The 18,045-nt window shown below is 62.5% G+C and overlaps 5 pseudogenes; all 5 read right to left on the bottom strand.

Moving 5' to 3' along the window:
• Positions 1–1,307: 1,307 nt before the first annotated feature.
• On the bottom strand, positions 1,308–1,426 carry LOC142868337 (uncharacterized; annotated as a pseudogene).
• A 3,828-nt stretch (positions 1,427–5,254) lies between these two features.
• LOC142868326 (uncharacterized) lies at positions 5,255–5,373 on the bottom strand (annotated as a pseudogene).
• A 3,829-nt stretch (positions 5,374–9,202) lies between these two features.
• LOC142868343 (uncharacterized) lies at positions 9,203–9,322 on the bottom strand (annotated as a pseudogene).
• Positions 9,323–13,139: 3,817 nt separating this feature from the next.
• LOC142868341 (uncharacterized) lies at positions 13,140–13,259 on the bottom strand (annotated as a pseudogene).
• A 3,819-nt stretch (positions 13,260–17,078) lies between these two features.
• On the bottom strand, positions 17,079–17,197 carry LOC142868315 (uncharacterized; annotated as a pseudogene).
• Between the last annotated feature and the right edge of the window lie 848 nt (positions 17,198–18,045).

The raw sequence follows: 18,045 nt of genomic DNA, 5'->3' as shown, positions 1-18,045 counted from the left end.
CACGGAGTGCTATTCGGCTATGAGGAGCAGCGGTGAGGGGGCACCTCTCGTGGTTCTCCTGGCCAGAGCTGGAACCCGTTCCAGTAAGCCAAGTATCCCAAGAATGGACACACGAGCACCACGTGCTCGCGCTCACCAGCAAATGGGTACGAACCGATGGACACCTAAGTGGACACAGAGGAATCACCTTCTTCGGGTGGGTGTCGGGCGGGTGGGGGGAGGGGATGGGCATACACATCCATTAGGAATGGGGTGGGTACGCACCGACTGGGGGATGGGCGCACTTGAGCTCTGACCCGAGGGGGGAGGCTGGGAGAGGGCAACGCACCCGACCTTAACATTGGTGCCCCCACAATATGCTGGAACAACATGAGAGGTAAATGAATAAGAACACGGGGGGGGGGGAGGGGGGCACGGGCAACACATGTCACCTTAATACTTGGACTCCCATCATCTGCTTGAAAAGAGAGAGAAAAGAAAATGCAATAATAGAGATAAGAGACACTTTTTAAAAATAATGAATCCGGCCGGGCGCTGTGGCTCACGCCTGTAATCCTAGCTCTTGGGAGGCCGAGGCGGGCGGATTGCTCAAGGTCAGGAGTTCAAAACCAGCCTGAGCAAGAGCGAGACCCCGTCTCTACTATAAATAGAAAGAAATTAATTGGCCAACTGATATATATATAAAAAATTAGCGGGGCATGGTGGCGCATGCCTGCAGTCCCAGCTACCCTGGAGGCTGAGGCAGAAGGATCACTCGAGCCCAGGAGTTTGAAGTTGCTGTGAGCTAGGCTGACGCCACGGCACTCACTCTAGCCTGGGCAACAAACCGAGACTCTGTCTCAAAAAAAAAAAAAAAAAAAATGAATCCGAAGAGAAAAGTAAAAGGAGGCCTGTGGAGCAGGTCTGGGTGTGACTCCGGATCCCCGAACATCAGGTGCCACCACCAAAGATTCCTACGTGTAGCCCATAGAACCCCAAAAGCAACGGGAGGAGTTCTGGTCACATACTCCCTCAAAATGACATCCTGGCCTTCTTCTGGAACTCCCTCCCCTCTCAGACTCTCAAGGTTTCCTCCAGCGTGTCGGCTCCCACAGAGCAGACCTTTGGTCTGAGACCTGACTGTCCAGAAGCCACGCATGCTGCCGCGTGGCGGCGGTGTCACGGCTCGGGACAAGAGGAGGCCCAACGGCGCGGGCTGGGGCGCCAGGCACCGCGGCGGGCGCTGAGGGTGGGGGTCACCCCCACCCCGGGCCGCCCCCGCACTCCCAGAAACGCGACAGAACCAGAGGCAAAAAAAAAAAAGAAGAAGCCTACGGCACCCGGTATTCCCGGGCGGTCTCCCATCCAAGTTCTAACCAGGCCCGACCCTGCTTAGCTTCCGAGACCAGACGGGATCGGGCGCGTTCGGGGTGGTGTGGCCGTGGACGGCGGAGGGCGCCCCTGCCCCGCTCAAGAAGCCGAGCCTCTCTGCGCTTCCCCGCCGCCTCCTCCCGCCCCAGGCCCCGCGCCGGGTCGGGCCTGTTGAGTTCGCCGGCCGGGTCCCGCGGGCTCCGAGGGACGGGGGGTGACAGGCGGGGCGGGCAGGGAGCGGCGGGCCGGGGTTGGGGGCTGTCTCTGTACACACACACACTCACACTCACACTCACTCACTCACTCACACTCACACAAGATGCGCCTCCACGGCTGGACCCGCCCAGGTGGAGACCTTCAAGCCCCCCTCCTCTCCTCGCCTGGCCTCCTTCACCTCCCCGCCCCCCACCCCCAGCGCGCCGGGGCCGCAGACTGCGCACGGGCGGGAGGGGCGGGGCGCTCGCCCTTTGACCCCAGCCAGGGGCGGCCCTCCCCCACAACCCCTTTCAGCTGCGCCCCCCACCCTGTGGCCCGGCGGCCGCCTATTCCCCCGGGCCAGGGCTGGGGCACAGCGCACGGGGGAGGGGAGCCAGTGTATGGGGCGTCTCTCTCTCTCGGGATGTGTCCCATGGGTGGGGTTGGGTGGGGTGGCGTGGTTTGTGGGGCGCTGAAGAAATCAGTCCCCTCCATCTCCTCCCTCTGGAAAACACCCAAGCCCTTGGAGAACTGCCCGCACCGCTACCGTGGGGGCCGGGACCCTCCTCTGTGTCCTCCTGTGGCCCAGTCCAAGGGGCCTGGGCCTGGCCGGGGCTGCACTGGACCCCAACCACCCTGGCGTGTGGACTCGCTAAAAATCGGCCATTAGATATTGGATTCCAGCGTCATTGAGGTCATTTCACTAATGAGTGCACCGCAAAGAGTTTCCTAATCCATCTGTGAGGGTGGCAACCGAAAGAGAATTTTAGAGCTGACAGAATAGGCGAGGAAAGGCATAGGAGATTTCCACACCCAGTAAGGAAGCCTTTCCCGAAGTGGAAGAAAGAAAGGAGCAAACAGAGACACCGGTAGCCCGCCCGGATCAGAGTCTGCCCCTGAGAGAAAGTACCCTGACCAGGTTCACCCGTGGGTGGGTCGCGAGCTAGCGGCACTCAGAAGAGCGAGGCCCGCAGTCTGTGCAGAAGACACCTGCACTCGGGTGTGTGTGGCGGCACAATTCACAAGCAGCTCCAGATGTTAAGCCAAGGAGAAGCCAGGGAGTTCCCAACGCCCCAGGTGTCCTCAGCCCACGACTGGCTGCTGTGGGAATGCGAAGCCCGGCTCCTTGTCTCAGAGCGGGGCAACCAGGAGGTGTGATGTCCACCCCGGGGTTCCCAGGAGGATCAGACTGAAGCTGGGACTTGGCCTGAAAGTGTCCCCTCGCATGGCCACCCCCTTCCCCTTCCTGCTCCTCTACTCCTGGTGCCCCTCCATCCAGGGGCCAGACCTTAAAGAGTCACCCGCAAGAGAATCCTGGTCCCAAAGGAGCCTTCTGGGGGACCCCTGCTGAGAGAGGTTGTGGGCATGGCCCGCTGGGGCTCTGCCCGACCCAGGGCTGAGAGATGCAACCTCCCAGCTCTGGGTCCCTGCAGGAAGTGTTGGCAAGCACAGGGCCAGTCCTCCAAAGGCCCAGGTGCAGGGAGCCCAGGCCAAGCAGCCTGTGGAAGAAGCCACATGCTGTGCCACCCCGGGGAACACCACTGCAGGCCACGGCCCTTCCCACCTCCTCCTCCTCCTCCTCCTCCTCCTCCTCCCACCCCGCCCCCGCCCCCGCCCCCACATGGCACAGGGCCCAGAGACACCTCAGACACTTGCTACCCAAAGTGCAAAGGGCATCAGTTGCTCCTCCAAACCCCCCCCCCCAGCCCAGCAGACCACGTTGTCCAGCCAGCCCCCGGGCCTCCCTGGGGTGCCCAGCACAAAAGTGCAGACACCCACCGGACCCTCAATCTCAGTTTTCGGATGTTTTTGCCACTCTAAGGACCCGCAGGCCAGCTGGGCCTTCTGGCAGGACAGAGAGCCCCGGAATCCGACGTGGAGAGCTGGGTATACGTCCCCATGAGGAGGCGGTCCCCACCTCCGCGGCTATCCCCTTGCGGGGAGCGGCAGCCGCGGGGCCTCAGAGAAGACACCAGGCTGGGCCCCCACGGCACAGCGGGAGCACGTCCCCCGCAGGCCACTTAGCGACGGCGGCCAGCCGGCGGACGGTTGGGTTGCACGAGACGCTGCGGCCGCCCTGCTACCGGGTTCCTGGGAGGGCGTCCTGGAACCAGCGTCCACACCAAGCCCTTGGAAGGCCCAGGCGACGGAGGAGCCCCGTCAGGCAGGGGCCGAGGACGGTGACGGCCCGGGCGGGGACGAGCGTGTCAGGCAGGGGCAGAGGACGGTGACAGGTGATAGGCCGGGCGGGAAGGAGTCAGTCAGGCAGGGGCCGTGGAGGAGACGGGCTGGGTAAGGGTTAGGGTTAGTGTCAGGGCACAAGTCACAATCGCAAAGACCTGGAAGCCACCCGAGTGCCCATCGACCCACGAGTGGGTAAATAAAATGTGGCGCGTGGACACCACGGAGTGCTATTCGGCTATGAGGAGCAGCGGTGAGGGGGCACCTCTCGTGGTTCTCCTGGCCAGAGCTGGAACCCGTTCCAGTAAGCCAAGTATCCCAAGAATGGACACACGAGCACCACGTGCTCGCGCTCACCAGCAAATGGGTACGAACCGATGGACACCTAAGTGGACACAGAGGAATCACCTTCTTCGGGTGGGTGTCGGGCGGGTGGGGGGAGGGGATGGGCATACACATCCATTAGGAATGGGGTGGGTACGCACCGACTGGGGGATGGGCGCACTTGAAGCTCTGACCCGAGGGGGGAGGCTGGGAGAGGGCAACGCACCCGACCTTAACATTGGTGCCCCCACAATATGCTGGAACAACATGAGAGGTAAATGAATAAGAACACGGGGGGGGGGGAGGGGGGCACGGGCAACACATGTCACCTTAATACTTGGACTCCCATCATCTGCTTGAAAAGAGAGAGAAAAGAAAATGCAATAATAGAGATAAGAGACACTTTTTAAAAATAATGAATCCGGCCGGGCGCTGTGGCTCACGCCTGTAATCCTAGCTCTTGGGAGGCCGAGGCGGGCGGATTGCTCAAGGTCAGGAGTTCAAAACCAGCCTGAGCAAGAGCGAGACCCCGTCTCTACTATAAATAGAAAGAAATTAATTGGCCAACTGATATATATATAAAAAATTAGCGGGGCATGGTGGCGCATGCCTGCAGTCCCAGCTACCCTGGAGGCTGAGGCAGAAGGATCACTCGAGCCCAGGAGTTTGAAGTTGCTGTGAGCTAGGCTGACGCCACGGCACTCACTCTAGCCTGGGCAACAAACCGAGACTCTGTCTCAAAAAAAAAAAAAAAAAAATGAATCCGAAGAGAAAAGTAAAAGGAGGCCTGTGGAGCAGGTCTGGGTGTGACTCCGGATCCCCGAACATCAGGTGCCACCACCAAAGATTCCTACGTGTAGCCCATAGAACCCCAAAAGCAACGGGAGGAGTTCTGGTCACATACTCCCTCAAAATGACATCCTGGCCTTCTTCTGGAACTCCCTCCCCTCTCAGACTCTCAAGGTTTCCTCCAGCGTGTCGGCTCCCACAGAGCAGACCTTTGGTCTGAGACCTGACTGTCCAGAAGCCACGCATGCTGCCGCGTGGCGGCGGTGTCACGGCTCGGGACAAGAGGAGGCCCAACGGCGCGGGCTGGGGCGCCAGGCACCGCGGCGGGCGCTGAGGGTGGGGGTCACCCCCACCCCGGGCCGCCCCCGCACTCCCAGAAACGCGACAGAACCAGAGGCAAAAAAAAAAAAGAAGAAGCCTACGGCACCCGGTATTCCCGGGCGGTCTCCCATCCAAGTTCTAACCAGGCCCGACCCTGCTTAGCTTCCGAGACCAGACGGGATCGGGCGCGTTCGGGGTGGTGTGGCCGTGGACGGCGGAGGGCGCCCCTGCCCCGCTCAAGAAGCCGAGCCTCTCTGCGCTTCCCCGCCGCCTCCTCCCGCCCCAGGCCCCGCGCCGGGTCGGGCCTGTTGAGTTCGCCGGCCGGGTCCCGCGGGCTCCGAGGGACGGGGGGTGACAGGCGGGGCGGGCAGGGAGCGGCGGGCCGGGGTTGGGGGCTGTCTCTGTACACACACACACTCACACTCACACTCACTCACTCACTCACACTCACACAAGATGCGCCTCCACGGCTGGACCCGCCCAGGTGGAGACCTTCAAGCCCCCCTCCTCTCCTCGCCTGGCCTCCTTCACCTCCCCGCCCCCCACCCCCAGCGCGCCGGGGCCGCAGACTGCGCACGGGCGGGAGGGGCGGGGCGCTCGCCCTTTGACCCCAGCCAGGGGCGGCCCTCCCCCACAACCCCTTTCAGCTGCGCCCCCCACCCTGTGGCCCGGCGGCCGCCTATTCCCCCGGGCCAGGGCTGGGGCACAGCGCACGGGGGAGGGGAGCCAGTGTATGGGGCGTCTCTCTCTCTCGGGATGTGTCCCATGGGTGGGGTTGGGTGGGGTGGCGTGGTTTGTGGGGCGCTGAAGAAATCAGTCCCCTCCATCTCCTCCCTCTGGAAAACACCCAAGCCCTTGGAGAACTGCCCGCACCGCTACCGTGGGGGCCGGGACCCTCCTCTGTGTCCTCCTGTGGCCCAGTCCAAGGGGCCTGGGCCTGGCCGGGGCTGCACTGGACCCCAACCACCCTGGCGTGTGGACTCGCTAAAAATCGGCCATTAGATATTGGATTCCAGCGTCATTGAGGTCATTTCACTAATGAGTGCACCGCAAAGAGTTTCCTAATCCATCTGTGAGGGTGGCAACCGAAAGAGAATTTTAGAGCTGACAGAATAGGCGAGGAAAGGCATAGGAGATTTCCACACCCAGTAAGGAAGCCTTTCCCGAAGTGGAAGAAAGAAAGGAGCAAACAGAGACACCGGTAGCCCGCCCGGATCAGAGTCTGCCCCTGAGAGAAAGTACCCTGACCAGGTTCACCCGTGGGTGGGTCGCGAGCTAGCGGCACTCAGAAGAGCGAGGCCCGCAGTCTGTGCAGAAGACACCTGCACTCGGGTGTGTGTGGCGGCACAATTCACAAGCAGCTCCAGATGTTAAGCCAAGGAGAAGCCAGGGAGTTCCCAACGCCCCAGGTGTCCTCAGCCCACGACTGGCTGCTGTGGGAATGCGAAGCCCGGCTCCTTGTCTCAGAGCGGGGCAACCAGGAGGTGTGATGTCCACCCCGGGGTTCCCAGGAGGATCAGACTGAAGCTGGGACTTGGCCTGAAAGTGTCCCCTCGCATGGCCACCCCCTTCCCCTTCCTGCTCCTCTACTCCTGGTGCCCCTCCATCCAGGGGCCAGACCTTAAAGAGTCACCCGCAAGAGAATCCTGGTCCCAAAGGAGCCTTCTGGGGGACCCCTGCTGAGAGAGGTTGTGGGCATGGCCCGCTGGGGCTCTGCCCGACCCAGGGCTGAGAGATGCAACCTCCCAGCTCTGGGTCCCTGCAGGAAGTGTTGGCAAGCACAGGGCCAGTCCTCCAAAGGCCCAGGTGCAGGGAGCCCAGGCCAAGCAGCCTGTGGAAGAAGCCACATGCTGTGCCACCCCGGGGAACACCACTGCAGGCCACGGCCCTTCCCACCTCCTCCTCCTCCTCCTCCTCCTCCTCCTCCCACCCCGCCCCCGCCCCCGCCCCCACATGGCACAGGGCCCAGAGACACCTCAGACACTTGCTACCCAAAGTGCAAAGGGCATCAGTTGCTCCTCCAAACCCCCCCCCCCAGCCCAGCAGACCACGTTGTCCAGCCAGCCCCCGGGCCTCCCTGGGGTGCCCAGCACAAAAGTGCAGACACCCACCGGACCCTCAATCTCAGTTTTCGGATGTTTTTGCCACTCTAAGGACCCGCAGGCCAGCTGGGCCTTCTGGCAGGACAGAGAGCCCCGGAATCCGACGTGGAGAGCTGGGTATACGTCCCCATGAGGAGGCGGTCCCCACCTCCGCGGCTATCCCCTTGCGGGGAGCGGCAGCCGCGGGGCCTCAGAGAAGACACCAGGCTGGGCCCCCACGGCACAGCGGGAGCACGTCCCCCGCAGGCCACTTAGCGACGGCGGCCAGCCGGCGGACGGTTGGGTTGCACGAGACGCTGCGGCCGCCCTGCTACCGGGTTCCTGGGAGGGCGTCCTGGAACCAGCGTCCACACCAAGCCCTTGGAAGGCCCAGGCGACGGAGGAGCCCCGTCAGGCAGGGGCCGAGGACGGTGACGGCCCGGGCGGGGACGAGCGTGTCAGGCAGGGGCAGAGGACGGTGACAGGTGATAGGCCGGGCGGGAAGGAGTCAGTCAGGCAGGGGCCGTGGAGGAGACGGGCTGGGTAAGGGTTAGGGTTAGTGTCAGGGCACAAGTCACAATCGCAAAGACCTGGAAGCCACCCGAGTGCCCATCGACCCACGAGTGGGTAAATAAAATGTGGCGCGTGGACACCACGGAGTGCTATTCGGCTATGAGGAGCAGCGGTGAGGGGGCACCTCTCGTGGTTCTCCTGGCCAGAGCTGGAACCCGTTCCAGTAAGCCAAGTATCCCAAGAATGGACACACGAGCACCACGTGCTCGCGCTCACCAGCAAATGGGTACGAACCGATGGACACCTAAGTGGACACAGAGGAATCACCTTCTTCGGGTGGGTGTCGGGCGGGTGGGGGGAGGGGATGGGCATACACATCCATTAGGAATGGGGTGGGTACGCACCGACTGGGGGATGGGCGCACTTGAAGCTCTGACCCGAGGGGGGAGGCTGGGAGAGGGCAACGCACCCGACCTTAACATTGGTGCCCCCACAATATGCTGGAACAACATGAGAGGTAAATGAATAAGAACACGGGGGGGGGGGAGGGGGGCACGGGCAACACATGTCACCTTAATACTTGGACTCCCATCATCTGCTTGAAAAGAGAGAGAAAAGAAAATGCAATAATAGAGATAAGAGACACTTTTTAAAAATAATGAATCCGGCCGGGCGCTGTGGCTCACGCCTGTAATCCTAGCTCTTGGGAGGCCGAGGCGGGCGGATTGCTCAAGGTCAGGAGTTCAAAACCAGCCTGAGCAAGAGCGAGACCCCGTCTCTACTATAAATAGAAAGAAATTAATTGGCCAACTGATATATATATAAAAAATTAGCGGGGCATGGTGGCGCATGCCTGCAGTCCCAGCTACCCTGGAGGCTGAGGCAGAAGGATCACTCGAGCCCAGGAGTTTGAAGTTGCTGTGAGCTAGGCTGACGCCACGGCACTCACTCTAGCCTGGGCAACAAACCGAGACTCTGTCTCAAAAAAAAAAAAAAAAAAAATGAATCCGAAGAGAAAAGTAAAAGGAGGCCTGTGGAGCAGGTCTGGGTGTGACTCCGGATCCCCGAACATCAGGTGCCACCACCAAAGATTCCTACGTGTAGCCCATAGAACCCCAAAAGCAACGGGAGGAGTTCTGGTCACATACTCCCTCAAAATGACATCCTGGCCTTCTTCTGGAACTCCCTCCCCTCTCAGACTCTCAAGGTTTCCTCCAGCGTGTCGGCTCCCACAGAGCAGACCTTTGGTCTGAGACCTGACTGTCCAGAAGCCACGCATGCTGCCGCGTGGCGGCGGTGTCACGGCTCGGGACAAGAGGAGGCCCAACGGCGCGGGCTGGGGCGCCAGGCACCGCGGCGGGCGCTGAGGGTGGGGGTCACCCCCACCCCGGGCCGCCCCCGCACTCCCAGAAACGCGACAGAACCAGAGGCAAAAAAAGAAAAGAAGAAGCCTACGGCACCCGGTATACACCGGGCGGTCTCCCATCCAAGTTCTAACCAGGCCCGACCCTGCTTAGCTTCCGAGACCAGACGGGATCGGGCGCGTTCGGGGTGGTGTGGCCGTGGACGGCGGAGGGCGCCCCTGCCCCGCTCAAGAAGCCGAGCCTCTCTGCGCTTCCCCGCCGCCTCCTCCCGCCCCAGGCCCCGCGCCGGGTCGGGCCTGTTGAGTTCGCCGGCCGGGTCCCGCGGGCTCCGAGGGACGGGGGGTGACAGGCGGGGCGGGCAGGGAGCGGCGGGCCGGGGTTGGGGGCTGTCTCTGTACACACACACACTCACACTCACACTCACTCACTCACTCACACTCACACAAGATGCGCCTCCACGGCTGGACCCGCCAAGGTGGAGACCTTCAAGCCCCCCTCCTCTCCTCGCCTGGCCTCCTTCACCTCCCCGCCCCCCACCCCCAGCGCGCCGGGGCCGCAGACTGCGCACGGGCGGGAGGGGCGGGGCGCTCGCCCTTTGACCCCAGCCAGGGGCGGCCCTCCCCCACAACCCCTTTCAGCTGCGCCCCCCACCCTGTGGCCCGGCGGCCGCCTATTCCCCCGGGCCAGGGCTGGGGCACAGCGCACGGGGGAGGGGAGCCAGTGTATGGGGCGTCTCTCTCTCTCGGGATGTGTCCCATGGGTGGGGTGGTGTGGTTTGTGGGGCGCTGAAGAAATCAGTCCCCTCCATCTCCTCCCTCTGGAAAACACCCAAGCCCTTGGAGAACTGCCCGCACCGCTACCGTGGGGGCCGGGACCCTCCTCTGTGTCCTCCTGTGGCCCAGTCCAAGGGGCCTGGGCCTGGCCGGGGCTGCACTGGACCCCAACCACCCTGGCGTGTGGACTCGCTAAAAATCGGCCATTAGATATTGGATTCCAGCGTCATTGAGGTCATTTCACTAATGAGTGCACCGCAAAGAGTTTCCTAATCCATCTGTGAGGGTGGCAACCGAAAGAGAATTTTAGAGCTGACAGAATAGGCGAGGAAAGGCATAGGAGATTTCCACACCCAGTAAGGAAGCCTTTCCCGAAGTGGAAGAAAGAAAGGAGCAAACAGAGACACCGGTAGCCCGCCCGGATCAGAGTCTGCCCCTGAGAGAAAGTACCCTGACCAGGTTCACCCGTGGGTGGGTCGCGAGCTAGCGGCACTCAGAAGAGCGAGGCCCGCAGTCTGTGCAGAAGACACCTGCACTCGGGTGTGTGTGGCGGCACAATTCACAAGCAGCTCCAGATGTTAAGCCAAGGAGAAGCCAGGGAGTTCCCAACGCCCCAGGTGTCCTCAGCCCACGACTGGCTGCTGTGGGAATGCGAAGCCCGGCTCCTTGTCTCAGAGCGGGGCAACCAGGAGGTGTGATGTCCACCCCGGGGTTCCCAGGAGGATCAGACTGAAGCTGGGACTTGGCCTGAAAGTGTCCCCTCGCATGGCCACCCCCTTCCCCTTCCTGCTCCTCTACTCCTGGTGCCCCTCCATCCAGGGGCCAGACCTTAAAGAGTCACCCGCAAGAGAATCCTGGTCCCAAAGGAGCCTTCTGGGGGACCCCTGCTGAGAGAGGTTGTGGGCATGGCCCGCTGGGGCTCTGCCCGACCCAGGGCTGAGAGATGCAACCTCCCAGCTCTGGGTCCCTGCAGGAAGTGTTGGCAAGCACAGGGCCAGTCCTCCAAAGGCCCAGGTGCAGGGAGCCCAGGCCAAGCAGCCTGTGGAAGAAGCCACATGCTGTGCCACCCCGGGGAACACCACTGCAGGCCACGGCCCTTCCCACCTCCTCCTCCTCCTCCTCCTCCTCCTCCTCCCACCCCGCCCCCGCCCCCGCCCCCACATGGCACAGGGCCCAGAGACACCTCAGACACTTGCTACCCAAAGTGCAAAGGGCATCAGTTGCTCCTCCAAACCCCCCCCCCCAGCCCAGCAGACCACGTTGTCCAGCCAGCCCCCGGGCCTCCCTGGGGTGCCCAGCACAAAAGTGCAGACACCCACCGGACCCTCAATCTCAGTTTTCGGATGTTTTTGCCACTCTAAGGACCCGCAGGCCAGCTGGGCCTTCTGGCAGGACAGAGAGCCCCGGAATCCGACGTGGAGAGCTGGGTATACGTCCCCATGAGGAGGCGGTCCCCACCTCCGCGGCTATCCCCTTGCGGGGAGCGGCAGCCGCGGGGCCTCAGAGAAGACACCAGGCTGGGCCCCCACGGCACAGCGGGAGCACGTCCCCCGCAGGCCACTTAGCGACGGCGGCCAGCCGGCGGACGGTTGGGTTGCACGAGACGCTGCGGCCGCCCTGCTACCGGGTTCCTGGGAGGGCGTCCTGGAACCAGCGTCCACACCAAGCCCTTGGAAGGCCCAGGCGACGGAGGAGCCCCGTCAGGCAGGGGCCGAGGACGGTGACGGCCCGGGCGGGGACGAGCGTGTCAGGCAGGGGCAGAGGACGGTGACAGGTGATAGGCCGGGCGGGAAGGAGTCAGTCAGGCAGGGGCCGTGGAGGAGACGGGCTGGGTAAGGGTTAGGGTTAGTGTCAGGGCACAAGTCACAATCGCAAAGACCTGGAAGCCACCCGAGTGCCCATCGACCCACGAGTGGGTAAATAAAATGTGGCGCGTGGACACCACGGAGTGCTATTCGGCTATGAGGAGCAGCGGTGAGGGGGCACCTCTCGTGGTTCTCCTGGCCAGAGCTGGAACCCGTTCCAGTAAGCCAAGTATCCCAAGAATGGACACACGAGCACCACGTGCTCGCGCTCACCAGCAAATGGGTACGAACCGATGGACACCTAAGTGGACACAGAGGAATCACCTTCTTCGGGTGGGTGTCGGGCGGGTGGGGGGAGGGGATGGGCATACACATCCATTAGGAATGGGGTGGGTACGCACCGACTGGGGGATGGGCGCACTTGAAGCTCTGACCCGAGGGGGGAGGCTGGGAGAGGGCAACGCACCCGACCTTAACATTGGTGCCCCCACAATATGCTGGAACAACATGAGAGGTAAATGAATAAGAACACGGGGGGGGGGAGGGGGGCACGGGCAACACATGTCACCTTAATACTTGGACTCCCATCATCTGCTTGAAAAGAGAGAGAAAAGAAAATGCAATAATAGAGATAAGAGACACTTTTTAAAAATAATGAATCCGGCCGGGCGCTGTGGCTCACGCCTGTAATCCTAGCTCTTGGGAGGCCGAGGCGGGCGGATTGCTCAAGGTCAGGAGTTCAAAACCAGCCTGAGCAAGAGCGAGACCCCGTCTCTACTATAAATAGAAAGAAATTAATTGGCCAACTGATATATATATAAAAAATTAGCGGGGCATGGTGGCGCATGCCTGCAGTCCCAGCTACCCTGGAGGCTGAGGCAGAAGGATCACTCGAGCCCAGGAGTTTGAAGTTGCTGTGAGCTAGGCTGACGCCACGGCACTCACTCTAGCCTGGGCAACAAACCGAGACTCTGTCTCAAAAAAAAAAAAAAAAAAATGAATCCGAAGAGAAAAGTAAAAGGAGGCCTGTGGAGCAGGTCTGGGTGTGACTCCGGATCCCCGAACATCAGGTGCCACCACCAAAGATTCCTACGTGTAGCCCATAGAACCCCAAAAGCAACGGGAGGAGTTCTGGTCACATACTCCCTCAAAATGACATCCTGGCCTTCTTCTGGAACTCCCTCCCCTCTCAGACTCTCAAGGTTTCCTCCAGCGTGTCGGCTCCCACAGAGCAGACCTTTGGTCTGAGACCTGACTGTCCAGAAGCCACGCATGCTGCCGCGTGGCGGCGGTGTCACGGCTCGGGACAAGAGGAGGCCCAACGGCGCGGGCTGGGGCGCCAGGCACCGCGGCGGGCGCTGAGGGTGGGGGTCACCCCCACCCCGGGCCGCCCCCGCACTCCCAGAAACGCGACAGAACCAGAGGCAAAAAAAGAAAAGAAGAAGCCTACGGCACCCGGTATACACCGGGCGGTCTCCCATCCAAGTTCTAACCAGGCCCGACCCTGCTTAGCTTCCGAGACCAGACGGGATCGGGCGCGTTCGGGGTGGTGTGGCCGTGGACGGCGGAGGGCGCCCCTGCCCCGCTCAAGAAGCCGAGCCTCTCTGCGCTTCCCCGCCGCCTCCTCCCGCCCCAGGCCCCGCGCCGGGTCGGGCCTGTTGAGTTCGCCGGCCGGGTCCCGCGGGCTCCGAGGGACGGGGGGTGACAGGCGGGGCGGGCAGGGAGCGGCGGGCCGGGGTTGGGGGCTGTCTCTGTACACACACACACTCACACTCACACTCACTCACTCACTCACACTCACACAAGATGCGCCTCCACGGCTGGACCCGCCAAGGTGGAGACCTTCAAGCCCCCCTCCTCTCCTCGCCTGGCCTCCTTCACCTCCCCGCCCCCCACCCCCAGCGCGCCGGGGCCGCAGACTGCGCACGGGCGGGAGGGGCGGGGCGCTCGCCCTTTGACCCCAGCCAGGGGCGGCCCTCCCCCACAACCCCTTTCAGCTGCGCCCCCCACCCTGTGGCCCGGCGGCCGCCTATTCCCCCGGGCCAGGGCTGGGGCACAGCGCACGGGGGAGGGGAGCCAGTGTATGGGGCGTCTCTCTCTCTCGGGATGTGTCCCATGGGTGGGGTGGTGTGGTTTGTGGGGCGCTGAAGAAATCAGTCCCCTCCATCTCCTCCCTCTGGAAAACACCCAAGCCCTTGGAGAACTGCCCGCACCGCTACCGTGGGGGCCGGGACCCTCCTCTGTGTCCTCCTGTGGCCCAGTCCAAGGGGCCTGGGCCTGGCCGGGGCTGCACTGGACCCCAACCACCCTGGCGTGTGGACTCGCTAAAAATCGGCCATTAGATATTGGATTCCAGCGTCATTGAGGTCATTTCACTAATGAGTGCACCGCAAAGAGTTTCCTAATCCATCTGTGAGGGTGGCAACCGAAAGAGAATTTTAGAGCTGACAGAATAGGCGAGGAAAGGCATAGGAGATTTCCACACCCAGTAAGGAAGCCTTTCCCGAAGTGGAAGAAAGAAAGGAGCAAACAGAGACACCGGTAGCCCGCCCGGATCAGAGTCTGCCCCTGAGAGAAAGTACCCTGACCAGGTTCACCCGTGGGTGGGTCGCGAGCTAGCGGCACTCAGAAGAGCGAGGCCCGCAGTCTGTGCAGAAGACACCTGCACTCGGGTGTGTGTGGCGGCACAATTCACAAGCAGCTCCAGATGTTAAGCCAAGGAGAAGCCAGGGAGTTCCCAACGCCCCAGGTGTCCTCAGCCCACGACTGGCTGCTGTGGGAATGCGAAGCCCGGCTCCTTGTCTCAGAGCGGGGCAACCAGGAGGTGTGATGTCCACCCCGGGGTTCCCAGGAGGATCAGACTGAAGCTGGGACTTGGCCTGAAAGTGTCCCCTCGCATGGCCACCCCCTTCCCCTTCCTGCTCCTCTACTCCTGGTGCCCCTCCATCCAGGGGCCAGACCTTAAAGAGTCACCCGCAAGAGAATCCTGGTCCCAAAGGAGCCTTCTGGGGGACCCCTGCTGAGAGAGGTTGTGGGCATGGCCCGCTGGGGCTCTGCCCGACCCAGGGCTGAGAGATGCAACCTCCCAGCTCTGGGTCCCTGCAGGAAGTGTTGGCAAGCACAGGGCCAGTCCTCCAAAGGCCCAGGTGCAGGGAGCCCAGGCCAAGCAGCCTGTGGAAGAAGCCACATGCTGTGCCACCCCGGGGAACACCACTGCAGGCCACGGCCCTTCCCACCTCCTCCTCCTCCTCCTCCTCCTCCTCCTCCCACCCCGCCCCCGCCCCCGCCCCCACATGGCACAGGGCCCAGAGACACCTCAGACACTTGCTACCCAAAGTGCAAAGGGCATCAGTTGCTCCTCCAAACCCCCCCCCCCAGCCCAGCAGACCACGTTGTCCAGCCAGCCCCCGGGCCTCCCTGGGGTGCCCAGCACAAAAGTGCAGACACCCACCGGACCCTCAATCTCAGTTTTCGGATGTTTTTGCCACTCTAAGGACCCGCAGGCCAGCTGGGCCTTCTGGCAGGACAGAGAGCCCCGGAATCCGACGTGGAGAGCTGGGTATACGTCCCCATGAGGAGGCGGTCCCCACCTCCGCGGCTATCCCCTTGCGGGGAGCGGCAGCCGCGGGGCCTCAGAGAAGACACCAGGCTGGGCCCCCACGGCACAGCGGGAGCACGTCCCCCGCAGGCCACTTAGCGACGGCGGCCAGCCGGCGGACGGTTGGGTTGCACGAGACGCTGCGGCCGCCCTGCTACCGGGTTCCTGGGAGGGCGTCCTGGAACCAGCGTCCACACCAAGCCCTTGGAAGGCCCAGGCGACGGAGGAGCCCCGTCAGGCAGGGGCCGAGGACGGTGACGGCCCGGGCGGGGACGAGCGTGTCAGGCAGGGGCAGAGGACGGTGACAGGTGATAGGCCGGGCGGGAAGGAGTCAGTCAGGCAGGGGCCGTGGAGGAGACGGGCTGGGTAAGGGTTAGGGTTAGTGTCAGGGCACAAGTCACAATCGCAAAGACCTGGAAGCCACCCGAGTGCCCATCGACCCACGAGTGGGTAAATAAAATGTGGCGCGTGGACACCACGGAGTGCTATTCGGCTATGAGGAGCAGCGGTGAGGGGGCACCTCTCGTGGTTCTCCTGGCCAGAGCTGGAACCCGTTCCAGTAAGCCAAGTATCCCAAGAATGGACACACGAGCACCACGTGCTCGCGCTCACCAGCAAATGGGTACGAACCGATGGACACCTAAGTGGACACAGAGGAATCACCTTCTTCGGGTGGGTGTCGGGCGGGTGGGGGGAGGGGATGGGCATACACATCCATTAGGAATGGGGTGGGTACGCACCGACTGGGGGATGGGCGCACTTGAAGCTCTGACCCGAGGGGGGAGGCTGGGAGAGGGCAACGCACCCGACCTTAACATTGGTGCCCCCACAATATGCTGGAACAACATGAGAGGTAAATGAATAAGAACACGGGGGGGGGGGAGGGGGGCACGGGCAACACATGTCACCTTAATACTTGGACTCCCATCATCTGCTTGAAAAGAGAGAGAAAAGAAAATGCAATAATAGAGATAAGAGACACTTTTTAAAAATAATGAATCCGGCCGGGCGCTGTGGCTCACGCCTGTAATCCTAGCTCTTGGGAGGCCGAGGCGGGCGGATTGCTCAAGGTCAGGAGTTCAAAACCAGCCTGAGCAAGAGCGAGACCCCGTCTCTACTATAAATAGAAAGAAATTAATTGGCCAACTGATATATATATAAAAAATTAGCGGGGCATGGTGGCGCATGCCTGCAGTCCCAGCTACCCTGGAGGCTGAGGCAGAAGGATCACTCGAGCCCAGGAGTTTGAAGTTGCTGTGAGCTAGGCTGACGCCACGGCACTCACTCTAGCCTGGGCAACAAACCGAGACTCTGTCTCAAAAAAAAAAAAAAAAAAAATGAATCCGAAGAGAAAAGTAAAAGGAGGCCTGTGGAGCAGGTCTGGGTGTGACTCCGGATCCCCGAACATCAGGTGCCACCACCAAAGATTCCTACGTGTAGCCCATAGAACCCCAAAAGCAACGGGAGGAGTTCTGGTCACATACTCCCTCAAAATGACATCCTGGCCTTCTTCTGGAACTCCCTCCCCTCTCAGACTCTCAAGGTTTCCTCCAGCGTGTCGGCTCCCACAGAGCAGACCTTTGGTCTGAGACCTGACTGTCCAGAAGCCACGCATGCTGCCGCGTGGCGGCGGTGTCACGGCTCGGGACAAGAGGAGGCCCAACGGCGCGGGCTGGGGCGCCAGGCACCGCGGCGGGCGCTGAGGGTGGGGGTCACCCCCACCCCGGGCCGCCCCCGCACTCCCAGAAACGCGACAGAACCAGAGGCAAAAAAAAAAAAGAAGAAGCCTACGGCACCCGGTATTCCCGGGCGGTCTCCCATCCAAGTTCTAACCAGGCCCGACCCTGCTTAGCTTCCGAGACCAGACGGGATCGGGCGCGTTCGGGGTGGTGTGGCCGTGGACGGCGGAGGGCGCCCCTGCCCCGCTCAAGAAGCCGAGCCTCTCTGCGCTTCCCCGCCGCCTCCTCCCGCCCCAGGCCCCGCGCCGGGTCGGGCCTGTTGAGTTCGCCGGCCGGGTCCCGCGGGCTCCGAGGGACGGGGGGTGACAGGCGGGGCGGGCAGGGAGCGGCGGGCCGGGGTTGGGGGCTGTCTCTGTACACACACACACTCACACTCACACTCACTCACTCACTCACACTCACACAAGATGCGCCTCCACGGCTGGACCCGCCCAGGTGGAGACCTTCAAGCCCCCCTCCTCTCCTCGCCTGGCCTCCTTCACCTCCCCGCCCCCCACCCCCAGCGCGCCGGGGCCGCAGACTGCGCACGGGCGGGAGGGGCGGGGCGCTCGCCCTTTGACCCCAGCCAGGGGCGGCCCTCCCCCACAACCCCTTTCAGCTGCGCCCCCCACCCTGTGGCCCGGCGGCCGCCTATTCCCCCGGGCCAGGGCTGGGGCACAGCGCACGGGGGAGGGGAGCCAGTGTATGGGGCGTCTCTCTCTCTCGGGATGTGTCCCATGGGTGGGGTTGGGTGGGGTGGCGTGGTTTGTGGGGCGCTGAAGAAATCAGTCCCCTCCATCTCCTCCCTCTGGAAAACACCCAAGCCCTTGGAGAACTGCCCGCACCGCTACCGTGGGGGCCGGGACCCTCCTCTGTGTCCTCCTGTGGCCCAGTCCAAGGGGCCTGGGCCTGGCCGGGGCTGCACTGGACCCCAACCACCCTGGCGTGTGGACTCGCTAAAAATCGGCCATTAGATATTGGATTCCAGCGTCATTGAGGTCATTTCACTAATGAGTGCACCGCAAAGAGTTTC

This window comes from Microcebus murinus, unplaced genomic scaffold, assembly GCF_040939455.1.
Source record: "Microcebus murinus isolate Inina unplaced genomic scaffold, M.murinus_Inina_mat1.0 scaf029_hap2_Mmur4.0, whole genome shotgun sequence".
Lineage (NCBI taxonomy): Eukaryota > Metazoa > Chordata > Mammalia > Primates > Cheirogaleidae > Microcebus > Microcebus murinus.
This window is presented reverse-complemented; position numbering and strand designations above follow the sequence as displayed.